General features: G+C 42.5%; 1 protein-coding gene and 1 long non-coding RNA gene across 14 annotated transcripts in view; one reads left to right on the top strand and one right to left on the bottom strand.

The window, feature by feature from the left end:
* JPH1 (junctophilin 1) overlaps positions 1-7,044 on the top strand; it is a 106,494-nt gene extending 99,450 nt beyond the window's left edge. Inside the window, exon 6 of the mRNA XM_086336435.1 lies at positions 3,621-7,044. The gene's annotated coding sequence lies outside the window, so the exon portion shown is untranslated. The remainder of the gene's footprint in view (positions 1-3,620) is intronic.
* Positions 1-18,862, bottom strand: part of LOC147359341 (uncharacterized) — a 176,888-nt gene that overhangs the window by 18,774 nt on the left and 139,252 nt on the right. For 8 of the 13 annotated variants that reach the window (XR_015140701.1, XR_015140708.1, XR_015140699.1 and 5 more), the window contains 2 exons: positions 17,828-17,945; positions 16,193-16,372 (listed from right to left, as the gene is read on the bottom strand). The exons of 1 other annotated variant lie outside the window; for it this stretch is intronic. This is a non-coding gene — a long non-coding RNA (uncharacterized LOC147359341). The remainder of the gene's footprint in view (positions 1-16,192; positions 16,373-17,827; positions 17,946-18,862) is intronic. 4 more of the 13 variants (XR_015140704.1, XR_015140710.1, XR_015140709.1 and 1 more) reach the window with 2 other exon arrangements.

Below are 18,862 nucleotides of genomic sequence, written 5' to 3' on the forward strand. Positions count from 1 at the left end.
TTTCCCTTTTCCCAAATCTCATACTATAATGACCACGGCAGGCAGGAGACTTTCAGTGGTTCTCAAATTTTAACGAGCATTAGTCAAACACTGCTGAGCCCACAACAGTCTCTGATGGAGTAGGTCCGGGTTTTGCATGTCTAACAAGTGCAGGATGTTGCTGGCCAGGGGACTGTACTCTTGAGAACAACTGCTGTATGGAATCAAGCAGTACACAAGTATCAAGCACCAAGTACCGCCAAAGCCCTTTGCTTGGCTGTGTGTATGGTGTCCTCAAGAGAGGAAAGAAGAGTGAAAAAGAACACTTGCATACTTAACGTGTAATGCAATCATGTTTCTCATGCTCACTCACTCAGTCATTTCCGACTCTTTGAGACCCTATGGCTCCTCTGTCCATGGGATTCTCCAGGCAAGAATACTGGAGTGGGTTGCCATCCCCTTCTCCAGGGGATTTTCCTGATCCAGGGATTGAACCCACATCTCCTACACTGGCATGTGGATTCTTTACCACTAAGCCACCTGGGAAGCCCCAGCAATCATGTTATTTGATCCTTAAACTACCTCTACAACCTACAACATACTCTCCACATTTTGCACATAAGAAAACCAAGGTCCAGATGGTTGAAGAGAATTGTTTAACAAAACACAGCTGATAAAGAGCAGAGCCAAGACTCCCACCCAAGTGCCTCTCTCTCCAAGTCCTGGACATTCCTTCCCCTACATGTCAGCGGCTTTGCCCTCTGGCCATCAAGAGGTGGGAGCACTGGACACAGTCCTTCTGGCTGTCATCAGGCAAGAAGACCACAGGATGGCTGAGTCCTCAGGCTTAACTGGGACGAATCACTGACTTCTGAGGTTGAAGGCAGTGCACTTTCTAATACATGAATGACAGCATTCTAAAAATCCATACAGTATTTTATCTACAGATATTTCTCACAAACCAGAAATAAAATTGGACCTCATTTTCTAAGACTTGCACACTCAAAAACTTGCATTTTATCAGACAGCGCTCACATTTGCAAGCCTGCACATAACTCCCTCTGCCCATCTGTATAGACCTTCTCCCCTCATTTTGACAGAAGCAGAAACTGTGCAGTTAAAGACGATAGTGTCTGCACACAGATTCCATCAGGTCCAGCTGACCTTCTTCAGCAGCCATCAGGCTAGAAGAGGAAACCTAGTTATCAGAGAGAAGGCAGATACTGGCAGGAAGCGGCGAGGGGGATGGTTAGGAAAACATCCTGATCCTAATTTTTGTCAGATGAGTGTAGGACTTACAAAATCCATCCTACAATCAGCATCAGACAAGTCCCCTATCTGTCACACAGTTTATTTTCAACATTAAGACTTCTCACAAATGGTAAAAACAGATAACACACAGTAGAAAATATACATCGTCAATAAATGTAAAAAGGTGCTCAACCTGACTGACAACCAGGGAAATGCAAATTAAAGTAAGGAGATTTTTGAAAATCCAGTGCCTGCCACACTGATTACATTCTTAGCTGAAATGGAAAAAGGGCTTGATTTGCAGGCAGCTCTGGATCTCAAATCCAGATCTTCTTTACGTTCCAGCTCTGGGAAGCCTTCCCAGACTCTATCAGAATGTCCCTTCTCAATGTCTCCAGACCACCTTGCTTGATTCTTAGCACTTCACTGCCTAAATCATCTGATTTTCAAATCTGTCTCCAATACAAGGCTGTGTGCTCCTCATTGGTGGGGTATTTGTCCCATGTCTCTACCCCAATAAAGCCTGGTATACATATATGTTCAGTAAGATTAATGAGTGAATTAATAAAACTGAAATAACCTTGCCCACTTGGGCAAATTAGTTATTAATATAAGGTAGCCATAGAAGACAATGGCACCCCACTCCAGTACTCTTGCCTAGAAAATCCCATGGACAGAGGAGCTTGGTAAGCTGCAGTCCATGGGGTCGCTAAGAGTTGGACACGACTGAGCTACTTCACTTTCACTTTTCACTTTCATGCATTGGAGAAGGAAATGGCAACCCACTCCAGTGTTCTTCCCTGGAGAATCCCAGGGACGGGGGAGCCTGGTGGGCTGCCGTCTCTGGGGTCACACAGAGTCGGACACGACTGAAGCGACTTAGCAGCAGCAGCAGCAGCCATCTTCCACAACTCGCCATGAGGATATGACCTCCCCCAATTTCTTTTGTCTTACTTTTTTTTGTAAGTGTTAATATTACTATGCTAAAGTAGAGGTGTGAATATTTTGAGGAAGAGTAAGAAGTCTTCAATAGTTTTAGAAGCTTAGATAACAGTCATTTTCATTTGCCAAAAATTAGGGCTGAATGCCTTTGTAAAAATTGCCAAGCAATTTGATGATAGATCCAAGAAAGCCAATAGATCATCTATCTTGGTTAAGAAAATGATTTCTAATCAACAGGCATGAAGTTTCAGTAAAACAAGACCTCCTAGGTACCGATGAATCTATTGGCAGGGCAGCAGTGGAGATGCAGACATTCAGAATAGACTGCGTCCGAATGGATGCAGGAGAGGAAGCAGAGGGTAGGACAAATGGAGAGAGTAGCGTGGAAACACACACACTCCCGTATGTAAAGTGGATAGCCAGTGGGAATTTGCTGGATGACTCAGCAAACCCAAACCACGACTCTGTGACAATCTAGAGGGGTGGAGTAGAGTCGGAGGTGGGAGGGAGGTTCAAGAGGGTGGGTACCTATGGCTGATGCGTGCTGATGTATGGCAGAAACCAAGACAATATTGTAAAGCAATTATCCTTAAATTAAAAATAAATTATTCTTTTAAAAAATACAATACTATCACACACACAAACAAGATGTTCTAGACAACCTGCTGTACAACATTTTGCCTGGAGATGACAATACTCTATTTTACACTTAAAGTCTATTAAGAGGGAAGATCTTAAGTGGTCTTACCACAACAAAACAATTTGTATCTTAACACATTGAATATTTTTCAGACATTTAGAATAAGTGATGGCAGAATGAATGCTAGGAGCTCCTTAGAAGAGAAGAGTTCCTGATTGCTTATATACCTTAGAGTGGCAACCGTGGAGGTGAAGAGAACTGGACAGATCAGAGCAACACCAAGGAGACAGCATTAACTGGAAGTCGTGTTTGATTGGGTGTGGAGGGTAAGGGAAAAGTTGGATTCAGGAATAACCCCAGTATACACCAATGCCCAAACTCATCAAATGTACCTTAAATATGTGAATTAAAAAACATTAAAATGATATAAAACTGAGAAAAAAAAATAGTGGTATAGAATAGAAATGGACAAAAGTGGAATTATGTTCTTAATAAATATTCCCTTAGCAAATTTCTAAAAAAAAAAACAACAAGAATGACACCCAGGTTTCAAGATAGAGCAACTGGGTACTTGTTAGGGGCCTTAACCAGAACAGAGAAGGTGGGAGGAGGAACAGATGTACACAGGTGAACTGAAGACACTGAATTCGGTTTGAGACCTGAGGTGTTGGTAAGATAGGCCCAATGGAGAGGATGGCATTGGATATACAGGTCCAAAGTGCAAGAGAACACTTTGTAATCAAGTTATACACTGAGTGTAAAGAGAAGACACCCACTGATATGCAACTATTTGCTCTTCTCTTTACAGATTATTCAGGGCTTCCCTGGTGGCTCAGACGGTAAACAATCTGCCCACTATGCAAGAGATGCAGGTTTGATTCCTGGGTCAGGAAGATCCCCTGGAGAAGGGAATGGCTACCCACTCCAGTATTCTTGCCTGGAAAATTTCATGGACAGAAGAGCCTGGCGGCTTACAGTCCGTGGGGTCGCAAGGAGTTGCACACGACTGAGTAACTAATACACTCACTTACAAATTATTCTACCTATTCATAACAGCAGGTCCCTTAACAAAACTACATTGAGATTTTTTTATTGCAGCAAAATATGTATATTAATTTACCATTTTAGCCATTTTAAGTATACAATTTAGTTGCATTAAGTACATTCACACTGTACATCTATTCCCTCTATCCATCTTCAGAAGATTTTTTGAGATATGTGAAATTTTCCTTTCTTCAAAAAAATCGCTATTTTGTCATTCATTTCACCAATTGGTGTTTTTTTTAAATACAGAGGTGTTTGAAATTACTCTAATAACTTGTTTTATCACTGAGTCTGAGGTCCCTGAATATCACATCAAATGCACAATTTTTAAATTCATTTTATAACAAGGAACTTGAAAAACTACTGTAACTATCTCTGAATTCTTGTCTTCCATGAAGGATCAAGAAAGGTTTTCTTTACAAGGAGGAGCCTAGGCTTTGCCATCAGGCCCGAAGGCAGTAAAGGGGCAGCTGCTAATCACTACCGCACAAGCCCCTTCCTGCACGAGATGGAATTGGCTTCTTTGTCCTCCTTCCTGTTGTTCCAGCTTCCTATGCAACTGAGCCCACTGTTGCACTCAGATAAATTTAAAATGCAACAACAAAGTCTAACACTGAAGTCCACCAGTCATTTTTAGTCATTACCGAGACAGATCTACTATTTATTGCAATAAAAAAAAAATGCAAAGAAAAGGAATTTAAGCTTCTGTAGGCCCTAGGAAACCAAAAAGGCAAAAAATATCTTTGATTTCTATTATGCCCTAGAAAACAGGGGGACTACCTACTTAACCATGAGACTATCTACCGATCTACAGTTAAATGATAACTCACTGGATAAACCAGAATTTTTAGTTGCCAAAAATCTTATTCCAAAATCTCAGCTGCTTAAAAATCTCCCCACTAGTGTAGGGAGTGATTATCAGGCAACCTTGCTCCTCTTCACCAAATTTTTGCTTTTTTGGTCTTTTTTAATCCCTGGAGGTGACCATGTGATCTAATTCTGGCCAATGAAACTCCAAATTTTCTGGAAAATCCTTGCTTCCCTGATTTAAAAAAAAAAAAAATATAAAGCACAGAACTCAGTGGTGCTGCAACCTGCCCTTTTGTTTAGTCTTGAAAGTAGATGTGATGCTTTATGCAATGGCAACCATATTATAAACATGAAGCAACAAATTCAAGAAAACCCAACAATTTCTTGGATCCTTAATAATATTGTTGAACTTTCTAGTTAAGTAAACAATTAAGTTTTCATTATCATTTAATTCCCATTAAAAAATCTCAGTATTAAATGGTAACAAAAAATAATTTCAACCTGACATACATGAGAAGATAAATTTGACAAAGCTTTAGCTAGACTCACCAAGAAAGAGGACTTAAAATCAGAAATAAGAGATTGACTGATACCACAGAAATACAAAGGATGAAATGTATGTGCCAACTATGAAAATCACACACCAACAAATTTGACACCGTAGAAGAAATGGATAAATTCCTGGAAAATACAACCTACCAAGACTGAATCACGTACAGTTCAAAAATTTGATTACACTGATTATTAGTAACGAGATTGAATCTGTAATGGAAAACTTCTCAACAAACAAAAGTCTAGGAACAGACAGCTTCACAAGGAATATCAATCTTTCTCAAACTTTTCCAAAGAACAGAGGAGTGAAGAGTGGGCAAAATGAGGGGAGGGGGTCAAAAAGCACAAATTTCTAGTTATGAAGTAAATAAGTCATGGGGACTATTATGTACAACATGGTGACTATAGTTAAAAATCCTGTCTCCTATATTTGAAAGTTGCGAGGAGTAAATCTTAACCACCATATGATCCAACAAGTGGATCACCATATGATCCACTTCTAGGTATTCATTCAAAGAAAACAAAAACACTAATTCAAGAAGATATATGTATCCTTAAGTGCAGCATTGTTTACAATAGCCAAATATGGAAATTACGTGTCTACCAATGGATGAATGGATAAAGAAATGTGGTATCTTTATACAGATACACACAGTGGAATATTATTCATCCATAGAAAAGAATGAAATCTTACTATTTGCAACCACATGGATAGACCTTAAGGGCATTATGCTCAGTGAAGTAAGACAAATACCAAATGCTCTCACTTATATGTGGAATCTTAAAGACGAAAACAAAAACCTCATAGAAATAGATCAGATAGGTGGTTGCCAGATGTGCGGGGCAGAGGGAAGAGTGGGCAGAATGAGTGAAGAGGGTCAAAAAGCACAAATTTCCAGTTATAAAGTAAGTAAGTCACAGGGACTATTATGTACAGCATGGTGAACACAGTTAAGAATACTGTTTCATATATTTGAAAGTTGTAAGGAGTAAATCTTAAAAGTTCTCAAAAGGAAAAAGGATGGTAACTGTGAACGATGATGAATGCTAACTAGACACATTGTGGTGACGATCCCACAGTTCAGATAAATATCAAATCATGACACTGTACACCTGAAACTAACGTTATGTGTCAATGATACCTCAATAAATAGCTGAATGAAAATCTCAGCTGTTCTTATAATGGTAATAAAATAATTGCAACCTTACGTAAGTAAGGAAAGTTATGACCAACCTAGATAGCATATTAAAAAGCAGAGACATTACTTTGTCAACAAAGGTCCGTCTAGTCAAGGCTATGGTTTTTCCAGTGATCATGTATGGATGTGAGAGTTGGACTATAAAGAAAGCTGAGTGCCGAAGCATTGATGCTTTTGAACCATGGTGCTGGAGAAGACTCTTGAGAGTCCCTTGGACTGCAAGAAGATCCAACCAGTCCATCCTAAAGGAAATCAGTCCTGGGTGTTCACTGGTAGGACTGATGTTGAAGCTGAAACTCCAATACTTTGGCCACCTGATGCAAAGAGCTGACTCATTTGAAAAGACCCTGATGCTGGGAAGGATTGAGAGCAAGAGGAGAAGGGGACAACAGAGGATGAGATGGTTGGATGACATCACCAACTCAATGGACATGGGTTTGGGTGGACTCCAGGAGTTGGTGATGGACCAGGAGGCCTGGTGTGTTCATGGGGTCGCAAAGAGTTGGACACAACTGAGTGATTGAACTGAACTATTTAAGTATGCATCTAAGTATGCAAGAGATTATCAACAGTATTCATGCTTGTAATTTGTATCAACTCTTCAAAATAAAAGACTTTCCTAAATCAGTTCATCTCTGTGCTTGGGAAAGTTGAACTTTGTAAACATCAAAGGCCTGAAGAAACCCCAATGTAAACCCTTGAGTCCTCCCTGAGTCATCCCTTCCCTGAGCAGCTCAACTAAAACTGTCCTCTGAAAGATGTCTCCCCACTACAACATCATCAATTGTGCTAATCAGACCGTATCCAGTCAGTCCCATCCAAGTGTGATGTGTGCTGACTTACTATAAATGCTTCCTAATATTTTCTCACTTAATGTATTCTTTGCAAAAAAAAAAAAAAACACAACTCTGTGAAGTTATTGTTGTTATCCTAGATTTTACAATTAAAAAACAACAACAGGGACTCCCCTGGTGGTCCAGTGGCCAGGACTCCAAGCTCCCAATGCAAGGGGCCCAGGTTCCATTCCCAGTCAGAGAACTAGATCCCACATGTCATAGTTAAAGATCCCGTATGCTACAATGAAGATCAAAGATCCCATGTGCTAAGACCTGTGCTAAGACCTGGCACAGTTAGCTAGCTAGCTAAATAAGTGAATACATGTTTTTGAAAGAAACCATTCCTTTACTAAAAAACTAATCAGTCTCCACGAGGTGACTTGTCTATGCAGTGGCTCCCACACGGCTAGTATTATAGCAACAGAGCTAGAATTTGAAACCACATCTATTTTTGAAGCCTGTCTCATAGGTTTGTGAGAACTGATTTCCTAGTTCCTTTTCGTGGCTTTATCAGCCATCCTTCCTCCAGGGCTGACCCCGGACTTCTGTCTGCTGGCCCCACTACTGCCGCCCACACACCCTGCCTCCCGTGTGTCTCAGATGATCCCCTCTTTCCCAGTCCCACAGCCACCAGCTCGGCTCCTCATGACCACTGGTTGGTCAGATGGATCACAGAGTATCCAAACCGGTCTCTGCCCACAGCCTGCCCTGTCTATTGCCCCTGCTAGGACTTGCCGGAGACACAAAGCCAACGCTTTCTCAGACTTAGCTCTGAGCCTGTGACCTCCTTAAAGAATGTACACCAGCTCCTTTGCTGCCTTAAAGACTAGAAGAAACAGGGAAATAGGCCTTTGTGCGTTCATGGGGCCAGGTCAGACCCTTTCAGATTCAAGGTTCTTGGGTCAGAAGCATTGTCAGAGGACGGTACAGCCCCCCTGGTGGGAGCCAGTTCCCTTCTGGGTCTTGATCTTCCAACTGGACAATTCCATGAGAACTCGATTAGAAGAGCCCCCAGAAAACTCACTGGAGACTGACTGTGTGTCTGGGTGTGGGTACGGCTATAGACAAGCCAGTGTCTATACGTGTGTGCACGTGTGTGTGTATACAGTCACAGGCAAATGAGGCAGCCCAGAGATTTTGTCAGGTGTGCAGCCTCCTGTCACTGGTGTGCATGATGGGAGCTGCCAAATAGATGTTCTAGGTTTGCATCGACACAGCCTCAGGCTACTGTGCTCAATGCTAAGACAGCACTTCCAGTGGGGAGTCTCAGCTTTACAAATTATAATTTTGTATGCACAAAGCTGCTTTCATCACCCTAACTACAGAAACTCAATCCTAATGGAACTCGCCTGCTTGGAGATTTGCAGGCTTTGGGCTCCTGTGTCCTGCACACACACACAAGTGATCCTTTTGAACAAGGTATCTCTACATCCATCAAAAGTGGGCGCAGGTTAGAAACACTGAGACTACTTAAGTGTCCCTCCCAGACTTAATTCCCCTTCCCACTCAATGGTGGACCTCATTCTCAGCTAGTCCCTCCCAACTTGCCTCTCCACGCTCTGCTCCTCTCTCCAGGCAGCCACAAAGGCATTTAGAAGATGGTGCTTCCTCCACCCCTCGGGGCACCACTGCCAGCCACTGCCCCACCACACCCCCATACAAGTACACATAAACACTCAACTCTGACCCAACCTGCATTAAAGAGCATGTTCCTCCCAGACAAGAATTTTAAGGGGGTAGTTACGAGGTAGTGGCAGGGGACAGACCCAAGTCCTGTAGGAGCATACACTGGTGGACTCTTGTCTGTGTACTTAGTCACTTCAGTCATTTCCAACTCTTTGCAACCCTATGGACTGTAAACCATCAGGCTCCTCTGTCCATGGGATTCTCCAGACAGGAATACTGGGGTGGGTTGCCATGCTCTCCTCCAGGGGATCTTCCCACCCCAGGGATCAAACCTGTGTCTCTTACATTTCTTACATTAGCATACAGGTTCTTTACTACTAGTACCACCAGGGGCTACTAACTAATCCATCCCCATTCCACACTGATCCCTGCCCTCTCACCATACAACATCCAGGGAATGGTCTAGAATCATGTAGACTCAGCTGCAGTCAGAGATATGAGTTATCACCTGAAACCAGATGTCACAGGTGAGGTTCTCTAAGAAACCAATGGAGACAAATCACTTGGGGAAGAATGAGGAGAAGGGGAGAAGGAGAGGGAAAGACTGAGCTCTGCTGCAGCCCCAAGAAGGAGCTCAGCCGACCCTACAGAGAACTTGAGGGCTAAACTAACCTTCTGAGTTGTCCCAAGTTGGGGAAAACGACCAGGCCTATCACTCAGCCATGGTCAGTCACTGGGCCTGGACTTCCCCTGGAAGGAGATGGGCCCATGAATTGGTGAGTGATACAGTCCTCTTCAGCTGAGGTAATCGCTAGCTGGCGTCAACTGAGGGCCATCTTCATATAGCACACCCGACAACTGAGAGTAAGTCCCTCATTCCTAAAAAGGGTTCCAGGCATCACCTCACAGCACCCACCACCCTGGAATTCCCTCTCTTCAGCCAAGTCCACAGTGAGGTCAGTTTCCTCTAAGAAGCCCCCCATCACCACAGCCTCCCTCAGGGTTGGCTCCTCCCCGGCCTACTAGCACCACAGCCCTGAGGCAGCTTGTGCTCCAAAGGCCGACTTCCCGTGCTAAAGCAGCCAGATGGTAAACTCCTTGAAGGCAGCAACACAGGCTGGGTTATACAAACCCGCTGCATTGGCCTTTCTCTCTATGGAGCAGAGCTGTTCCAGGTGACCAATATGGGCTCTGGGCTCAAATCCAGGCTGGAATTCTGCCTGGCTCAGTTTAGATAAGCTACTTTCAGCCTCAACGACATTATCTGCAGCCTGGCTCTATAATACCCAAGCCTCTCCGGGGTTGTTTGCTCAAGCAACAGACCTATACCGAGAGGCCGTGCTCTATTGCTTAGTCGTGTCTCTTTGCAACCTCATGAACTGTAGCCCACCAGGCTCCTCCATCCATGGCATTTCCCAGGCAAGAATCTGGAGTGGGTTGCCATTTCCTCCTCCAGGGGATAGTCCCAACCCAGGGATGAACCTGCCTCTCCTGCACTGGCAGGCGGATTCTTTACACTGAGCCTCCTAGGAAGCCCCTCAGGCTCCTGGGCAACTATACAATGTCAGTGTTTGTCCCAGGCCCAAAGGTAAGGCAGGCTCTCCCCCCATCAGCTGGTCCCTCGGTCCTCCCTAGACACCAAGGAGAAGGCAGCCCGTGTCCATTCTCTGTAGAGTTCCTGGGAAAGTGGTCACCCAACGGCCTGTTCCAAGCCCTGCAAGCTCACCTGAGGGTGAGCCGGAAAAGAGGGGGTCAGTTACTCTCCCAGAAGACACTTGGGTGAATGGCATGAACTACCTCTTCTGACAGAATGTTGCTTAAGTGCTGTGGAAAATACAAAATTAAATTCCCCTCCCCTGGCCTCAAACAGCTTGCATGAGACTGACATGCATGGACTCCTGCTCCCCTGGGTTTCTTGGGGCTGAGGATGAAGCCCAGGGGCCTGTAATCTTGCCTTTGAAAACTGGGGTCACAGAAAGCAAAAACAGCAGCAAAAACCTCGATCATCACCATGATAGCCCCACTGAGTGAATTGTCAGATGACATATGCAATTAGACTGTTTTTAGCCATTAGCTCTTACAGCTCTGATCAATGTGTTTCTAGTTCCCAAAGAACAGACTCTGCATGCTGGGAGCCACAGCTGCACTGCGGAAGAGCTGCGCTCTGTGAAGGCTTGTTTTCAGGGCAGCGTTGGCAGATGAAGGAAGCATGCCAATTATCCACATTTCCTATTCGAACAACAGCTTTTCCTCCTTATGAGGCATCTGCTTGTTCCATGCGGCACTCTAACCAAGGGAACCAGCAGGAAAGCAAATTCCTTTGTATCCACTGGGATCTGGTGAGCTAGCCAACAAACAGAGGAACCACAACTCGGAGCAAAAAAGCAGTGCTGGGAAGTTCTGCCTTTTTTCTTTCCTTCCCCATTGCAATAGTACACATTTGATGCTTTCGAAGTGTGGTGCTAGAGAAGACTCTTGGGAGTCCCTTGGACTGCAAGGAGATCAAACCAGTCAACCCTAAAGGAAATTAACCCTGAATATTCATTGGAAGGACTGATGCTGAAGCTCCAACACTTCGGCCACCTAATGCAAAGAGCTGACAAACTGGAAAAGACCCTGATGCTGGAAAAGACTGAGGGCAGGTGGAAAAGGGGACAACAGAAGATGAGATGGTTGGATGGCATTATCGATTCAATGGACATGGGTTTGAGCAAACTCCAGAAGATAGTGAAGAACAGGGAAGCTTGGTGTGTTGCAATCCATGGGGTTGTAAAGAGTCAGACAGGACTTAGCGACTGAACAACAACAAACTGAAGGGAATTAGGGAAAGACGGAGGGAGGGAAGAAAGGAAAGAACACACACAAGTGTGATCCAGCAACGTGTTAGCATAAGAAATAGTATAAGAAACTCCTTATTCAAGAGCTCAAATGGAAGAAATTGAATAGGGCTTTGTAGGAAGAGTTGAACACATAAGCTTCTTTGAAGACTTCTGAAAGTTTTGAACCTGATCCAAGTTTACTTCAAAATGTAGTACATGCATGTTAAGTAGCTGTAGTCGTGTCCAACTCTTTGCAGCCCTATGGAATGTAGCCTGCTAGGATCCTCTATCCACTGGATTCTCCAAGCAAGAATATTGGAGTGGGTTGCCATTCCCTTCTCCAGGGGATCTTTCCGAACCCACATCTCATAGGTCTCCTGCATTGGCAGGCAGATTCTTCACCACTAGCACCTCCGGGGAAGCTCAAAAATGTAGATGTTTATAAACCATATTTAGGTCCCTAACTAAATTCATCATTTCAGTGAATTAACTACACCCTGTACATCCCCCAGGTTTCCCAAAGCTATAATCCTGGACCTCTCTTTCCTTTTCATTGATTGGCCAAACCTCATCCACCATCAACTCTCATTAATTTAACATTCTGACATATTCCTTGAATCTACCTCTTGCTTCATATCCATTGTCTCTGATTTAGTTGAGCCGCTCATAACTGTATAATAGCAAAGGTCTCCAGGAATAAGGTCTACTCACCTTCGGTTTTTTGCTGCCAGAATTGTAACACAGACCCCTAATATAGTATTTCACATAATAACAACCTCATGTTCATGCCTACACACATCCCACAGTTCCTCATGGGCACCATGACTTACTTTGCATGTGCTTTGATTCCACCTGGAATGTCATCTCTCTCCCTCACCAGTTGTCCACCTGACAAACTTGACCTCATTCTTCAATGCTCAAGTCAATCATTATTTCTTCAAGAAACATCCCCTGAACCTTCTCAAGATGAAGTAAGTGCCCCTTCTGTTGCCATCGCATCCACTAACTGTTGATTGCCTCGTCTGTGTTCCTTCTCCACTGTTACTTCATTGGAAATAGAGACTAGTCCTTATTCCTCTTTGCATTCTTCTATACTGGAGCCTGACACAAAGCAGTTGCTCAATAAATGTTACTTGAAAATGTGAATAAAGAACTCTCTATTGAAGGAAGATGAGCTAAAACTAAGAGGATATATACCATTTACATGTAATGAAAAATTTCTTGTTTTATAAAAATTTTTTTAATGTTTTACCCCAATCTCACATCATATATAAAAATTTACTCAAAATGAATTAGAGACTTAATATAAGACCAAAAACTATAAATTTTTGGAATAAAACATAATAAATTTTAATGATCTTAGATGAAGCAATCAATGGTTTCTTAAATATGATAGCACAAGCAACAAAAGAAAAAATAACTTGGCCTTCATCAAAATTTAAAACTTTAATTCTTCAAGGACACCAATTGAGAAAGTTAGAAAAAAACAGAATGGGAGAAACTATTTGCAAATCATACAGCTTGCCAATGACTTCTATCTACAAAGGTAAAGAACAGTTACAACTCAACAGCTAAAAAACAAATAACCCAATTTAAAAATGGGCAACACATCTGAACACTTCTTCAAAGAAGACACACAAGTGACCAGTAAGCACATGAAAAGATACTCAAATCATTAAGTCATTAGGAAAATACACACCTCAATTCACACCTCTGCTTACTAGAATGGCTGTAATTTTTTAATGGAAAATAACAAACGTTGGTGAGAATGTGAGGAGGTTAAAACCTTTGTGAACTGCTTATGGGAATATAAAATGGTGTGGCCACTGTGGAAAACAGTTTGTGGTGTCTAAGAAAGTAAGGCATAGAACTACCTTATAACTCCACTCCTAGGGATATATCTGAAAGGATCGACAGCAGGAGCTCAAACAGATATCTTAAACCAATGTTCATAACAGCACTATTCACAATAGCCAAAAGGTCAAACAATCTCAGTGTTGAACAACAGATTCATGGACAAACAAACTGTGTTATATACACACGAGGATGAACTTGGAGGGTGGGAGGGAGGTGCAAGAAGGAGGGGACATATGTGTACCTATGGCTGATTCATATTGATGTATGGCAGAAACCAACACAATACTGTAAAGCAATTAACTTTTAATTAAAAATAAATAAATTTTAAAAAGAAGGATGAACTTTGAAAAATCATGCCTAGTGAAACAGACAGAAAAGGTCAACTACAGCATGATTCTATTTATATGGGGTACCTAAAATAAGCAATTCAGAGAGACAGAAAGTAGAACGGAGGTTACCAGCTGCTGGGAGAGGTAAAAAAAAAAAATAGGAGTTACTGTTTAATGGCTACAGAACTGACACTGGGGATGATGAAAAAGTTTAGGGTATAGATAGTAGTGAATGCACTAAATATGCTATGAGTGTATTTAATACCACAACTGTACATGTACAAATGATGAAAATGATAAGTATTATGTATATTTTACAAAAAATTAAAGCATGAAGCATACTCCATCATGGGTGAACTTTGAAAACATTTATGCCTGGTGAAAGTCAAGTCACAAAAGCCCGCATACTGTATTATTCAACTTATACCAAGTGCTCAGAATAGACAAATAGACCAATCTACAGAAACAGAAAATAGATGAATGACTGTGGGTGGTGAGGAGTGACTGTTAAGGGGTCCAGGGTTCCTTTTTTTATTTTAGTTTTTGTTGGAGTATAGTTGCTTCACAATGTTATGTTAGTTTCTGCTGAACAGCAAGGTGAATCAGCTATAGGTATATACATATCCTCTCGTTTTTGAATTTCCTTCCCATTTAGGTCACCACAGAGCACTGAGTTCCTTGTGCTAGACAGTAGGTTCTCATGAGTTATTTATTTTATACATAGTATCAATAGTGTGTATATGCCAATCCCAATTTCCCAATTTATCCCACCTCCCCTTTCTCCCTTAGTATCCATAAGGGTCCAGGGTTTCTTTTGGGGATGGAGAAAATCTGATATTAGATCAGAGGTAGTTGCACAATTCTGTGACTATACTAAAATCCACTGAATTGTACACTTTAAAGGAGTGAATTTTGTTGTATATGAATTATATATCAATAAAGCTGTTCTTTTTTTAACATGAAAAAATTTTTAATCCACTAGAATGGATTGCAAATTGAAAATGTAAATCTTCCTTTCTGAATCTTAAGAGTTATACAAATACCCATTCATGGTATTTATGATATAAACTACTTTAGGACAGGAAGTAGGTAGAAATGACCATTTACACTATCACTTAAAAAGTTAATGTCACAATGAATAAAATTTAAATTGATACCATTTTTACATCAAATTGGAGGAAATCATAAAGGTTAATGATACACAGTGTTATCCGTATTATTTTCACAGTGCTTATCTGAAGGCAATAAGCACTCACACACTGTTGGGTAGAAGGTAAATTAATGCCAACACTTTAGAAAGCTATGTGACAATATATGGTAAAATGTAAAATACAGTTACCCTCTTAACTCAGCCATTGCTCATTTGTAAATCTATCCTGGGGACATAGATTCAAATAATGAGTAAATACATATGTATACATGCAAATGTTAACTGCAGCACTGTTTATAATAGCTAAAATATGGGAAGTAACTTAAATATCTAGCCACGGAGGACATGTTACATAAATTTTAGTATTTCCGCACAATAGAATGCAATACAGGTATTCAAATCAATGAAGTAAGCTTACAAGATGCATTAAATTTTTACATGCAAGGTGTTGAATTTGTGTAAAATGAAGCTGCCAGATGTCTACCCAGTACTCACTCTTTCCTTCATTCTTACTAAATGAAATAGGATTTTATTCCAGGCTGCAGGGTTCCCGCCAAAAGGCCTTATTTCTCAGCCTCCACTGCAGTTAAGGATGGCCAATGAGATAAGTGGGCACTGTAAGGCAGGGCCTCTGAGAAAACTGCTTAAATGAGGTTCACTCTGCTAGGAAAGCACATCTTTTTGTTCTTTCTGTTTTCCTTGTGGCCTGGAAACGGCTGGAGTTCCAGTAACTATTTTGAAAATGTAAAGCAACTCTGAGGACAGAAGCCATGCTAAACACAATGGGACAGAGTGCTCACTAGGAAGCCACTGCTCGTCTGCCTTCCTTCTACCTTCTCAGCTTCCTCTGAAGTTTATAAGACAAAGAATAATAAACCTCTACCTCCCTTAAGCCCTGTATTTGGAAGGTTTGCTATAAGCAGCAAAATCTTATTCTGATACAATCTCATCAACACAGATGAAGGTTGTATACACAGGATGTTGTGGCAAACTACAGATAGTGACTTGAAGGTCTGCAATGGAAGGGAAACTTATTTCTCGCCCCCTCTTTAGTATCGCTTTGGTGTTTATCGTGTACTGTACTGACACACGGTAGGGCCTGCCTGGAATCCTTCAGCTTCATCTCTCTCCCAGATCTCTGGTGCTTGCCCCACTCACCTGCTGCCCTTGTGACACACTGGTTCCCCAGGTGAAGTAAAGGGCCAGCATCGCTGGCTCCTCCCACCACTTCAGATGAAGTACCACACCCTGGGGTCTCACTTCTCTGCAACTGCTAAGGGGTCAGAGGGAAGCAACCTGGGAATGAGGAGAAATAATGTCCTGAAGGTGAACTTCACCCTGTGGAAGGACAGGAAAAGGGAAAGAGTCAACAAATACATTTATTCCTCATTCATCCCCCAAGGAACTGCTCCAGGGTGTGATGTTTCTGCACATCTCATCCAGAGCTACCACTTGGGGCAGAGAAACTGGCTAGACTCGTCTGTGAAGCAGTAGCCACCTTCTGTGTCTATCAGTCATAACAGACCGCCTTATATCTGCTCCCCATTCCTCCCAGGCTCCACAATCCGATTCCCTCATTCCGGCCACCTTGGCATTGTACCTCCCAACGAACCAGAGGCACTTAAACTTTTCTTTAAGCTCTTGTTTCCTAGGCTAAGGCAATATGCACGTATTTCTTTTGCAACTAAAAAAGAGGTGTGGGGTGGGGTGGGGACTTCCCTTGTGGTCCAGTGTTTAAGAATCTGTTTTCCAATGCAGGGGATGTGGGTTTGAACCCTGGTTGGGGAACTAAGATCCCATACGCCACAAGGCAACTAAGCCTGCAGCCACAACTAGAGAGAAGCCCATGCTGCAAGTAAGGCCAAATAATTTTTTTAAAAAAGAGAGAAATATGAGACAGGCAATTGGGGGGGCAATGTAGGAGTAAGGGATTAAGGCGTACAAACCATTAGGTACAAAATAAGCTACAAGGACATATGTACAACATGGAGAATATAACCAATATTTTATAATAACTATAAATGGAGTATAACCTTTAAAAATTGTGAATCACATATTGTACTCCTGTTAACTTACATAATACTGTACATAAACTATAATTTTAAAAAGAAAAAGAGCTAATTAATTTTTTAGAAACCCAGCAAGCAAAACAAAACTGCAGCCCAGGCCCTGGGTTTGGAGCTATAATGTTCCATAAACTCTTGTATTTCTACAGTTAACCAAAAAAATGAAAATTGAGTCCTTTTTTTTCCTAATAGGCCAACAGCCTTATTTTTTTAGTGTATCTTATTAGGCCTTTTACACAGTCTAACAAGCAATAAACACAGTTTACAACCACGACACATAAAAGGATCTGAATTTTTACTGAATGACTGAAACCCAAAGAGACAGATCTCAAAACCAAGGTCATATAAGAACACCTGCTTGTTCTGTCCTTAGCTGACTCTGTCTAAGACTCAGAGACGTTTAAAATCCCATCATCCCGGAATCTGATCTCACAGACACCAGGATCAACACGAGAGACTCCAGGGCTGTGCAGTGCTTTCTCTGTTGACACGGATTAGAGAATTCACTGGCAGCTGGTATGAAACCTGCAGGCCTGGGGAGCTGTGTCTTTGGAGCTCTGTGACCTAAGTGAGAATCCTCCTGATGGCATTTCTCAGGAACCAGAGTAATGGCCGCCTTCCCCAGGCATTCTTCTGCTGTCACACGGCTTCAGGGTCATCAGTTTCTGCTTCTGTACCAGCGAGCCAACCACCAAAGGATTATCAACCAAACACATGCAGCACTCACTGTTCCAGGATACGGAAGGCCGACCTCAAGCTCGGACACCAACCTCTGACTCTTCAGTAAATCAAGCCCCCTGCCCGTTTCATCCAGTCCACCAAGATCAGTTTGGACATGTCATACCCTGGAAGGGACAGGGAGAGATTCACTTAGACCAACACGTTTTGTGCCCATCCACGCTAATGTCACCCTCCCTGTGGTTTCTCTATTCCTCAGAGTCCCTCCATACAAAGTGAGGAGATGGCCACACACTGTGAACATTCTCGCAGCTGTACCAGGGATGAGATGTTGTGTCTAGGCATTCACAAGACTCTGTCAATATCCTAAGCAAGGCTCCAACAAAAACACTGGAGCCGGTCCCAGTGCTGTCCCACCCCAGAGAAACATGGGTGTCCACTCCAGATGTGAAGTCCAAGTTGTTGCTTTAACATCAAATTAAGGGACTTCCCTGGTGGTCCAGTGGTTAAGAATCCATGTGCCAATACAGGGGACACAAGTTCAATCCCTGGGCTGGGAAGATGCCATATGCCTGCACAGCACCAGCCACTGACGCCCTCGTACCTAGAGCCTGAGCTCCCCAACAAGAGGAGCCAGCACAATGAGAAGCCTGCTTTCCATGACTAAAGCCCACAAGCAGCAACGAACACCCAGCACAGCCGGGGGGAAAAAAAAAATCAAATTAAGACTTGCACACCCATGTTCACAGCAGTATTATTCACAACAGCCAAACTGGTCCACTTGTGTGGAAGCAACCAAAGCATACATCAGTGGAGAAACACATGCAATAGAATATTGCTCAGCTTTAAAAAGGAATGAGGTTCTGATATGTGCTACATCACTGATGAACTTTGAGATAACTACGCTGAGTGAAATAAACCAGACACAAAAGGACAAATGCTGCATGACCCCTCCTCCATGGGGCACCGAGAATAGGCAACATCATAGAGACAGAGAGCAGAGTAGTTCCCCAGGGGCTTGGAGGAGGGGAGAAATGAGGGGTGATTGTTTACTGGGCATTTCGTTTCTATTTGGAATGGTGGA

This window comes from Bos grunniens, chromosome 14 (assembly GCF_055505025.1).
Source record: "Bos grunniens cultivar Pamir isolate PY7600 chromosome 14, Bosgru_T2T1.0, whole genome shotgun sequence".
Taxonomy (NCBI): domain Eukaryota; kingdom Metazoa; phylum Chordata; class Mammalia; order Artiodactyla; family Bovidae; genus Bos; species Bos grunniens.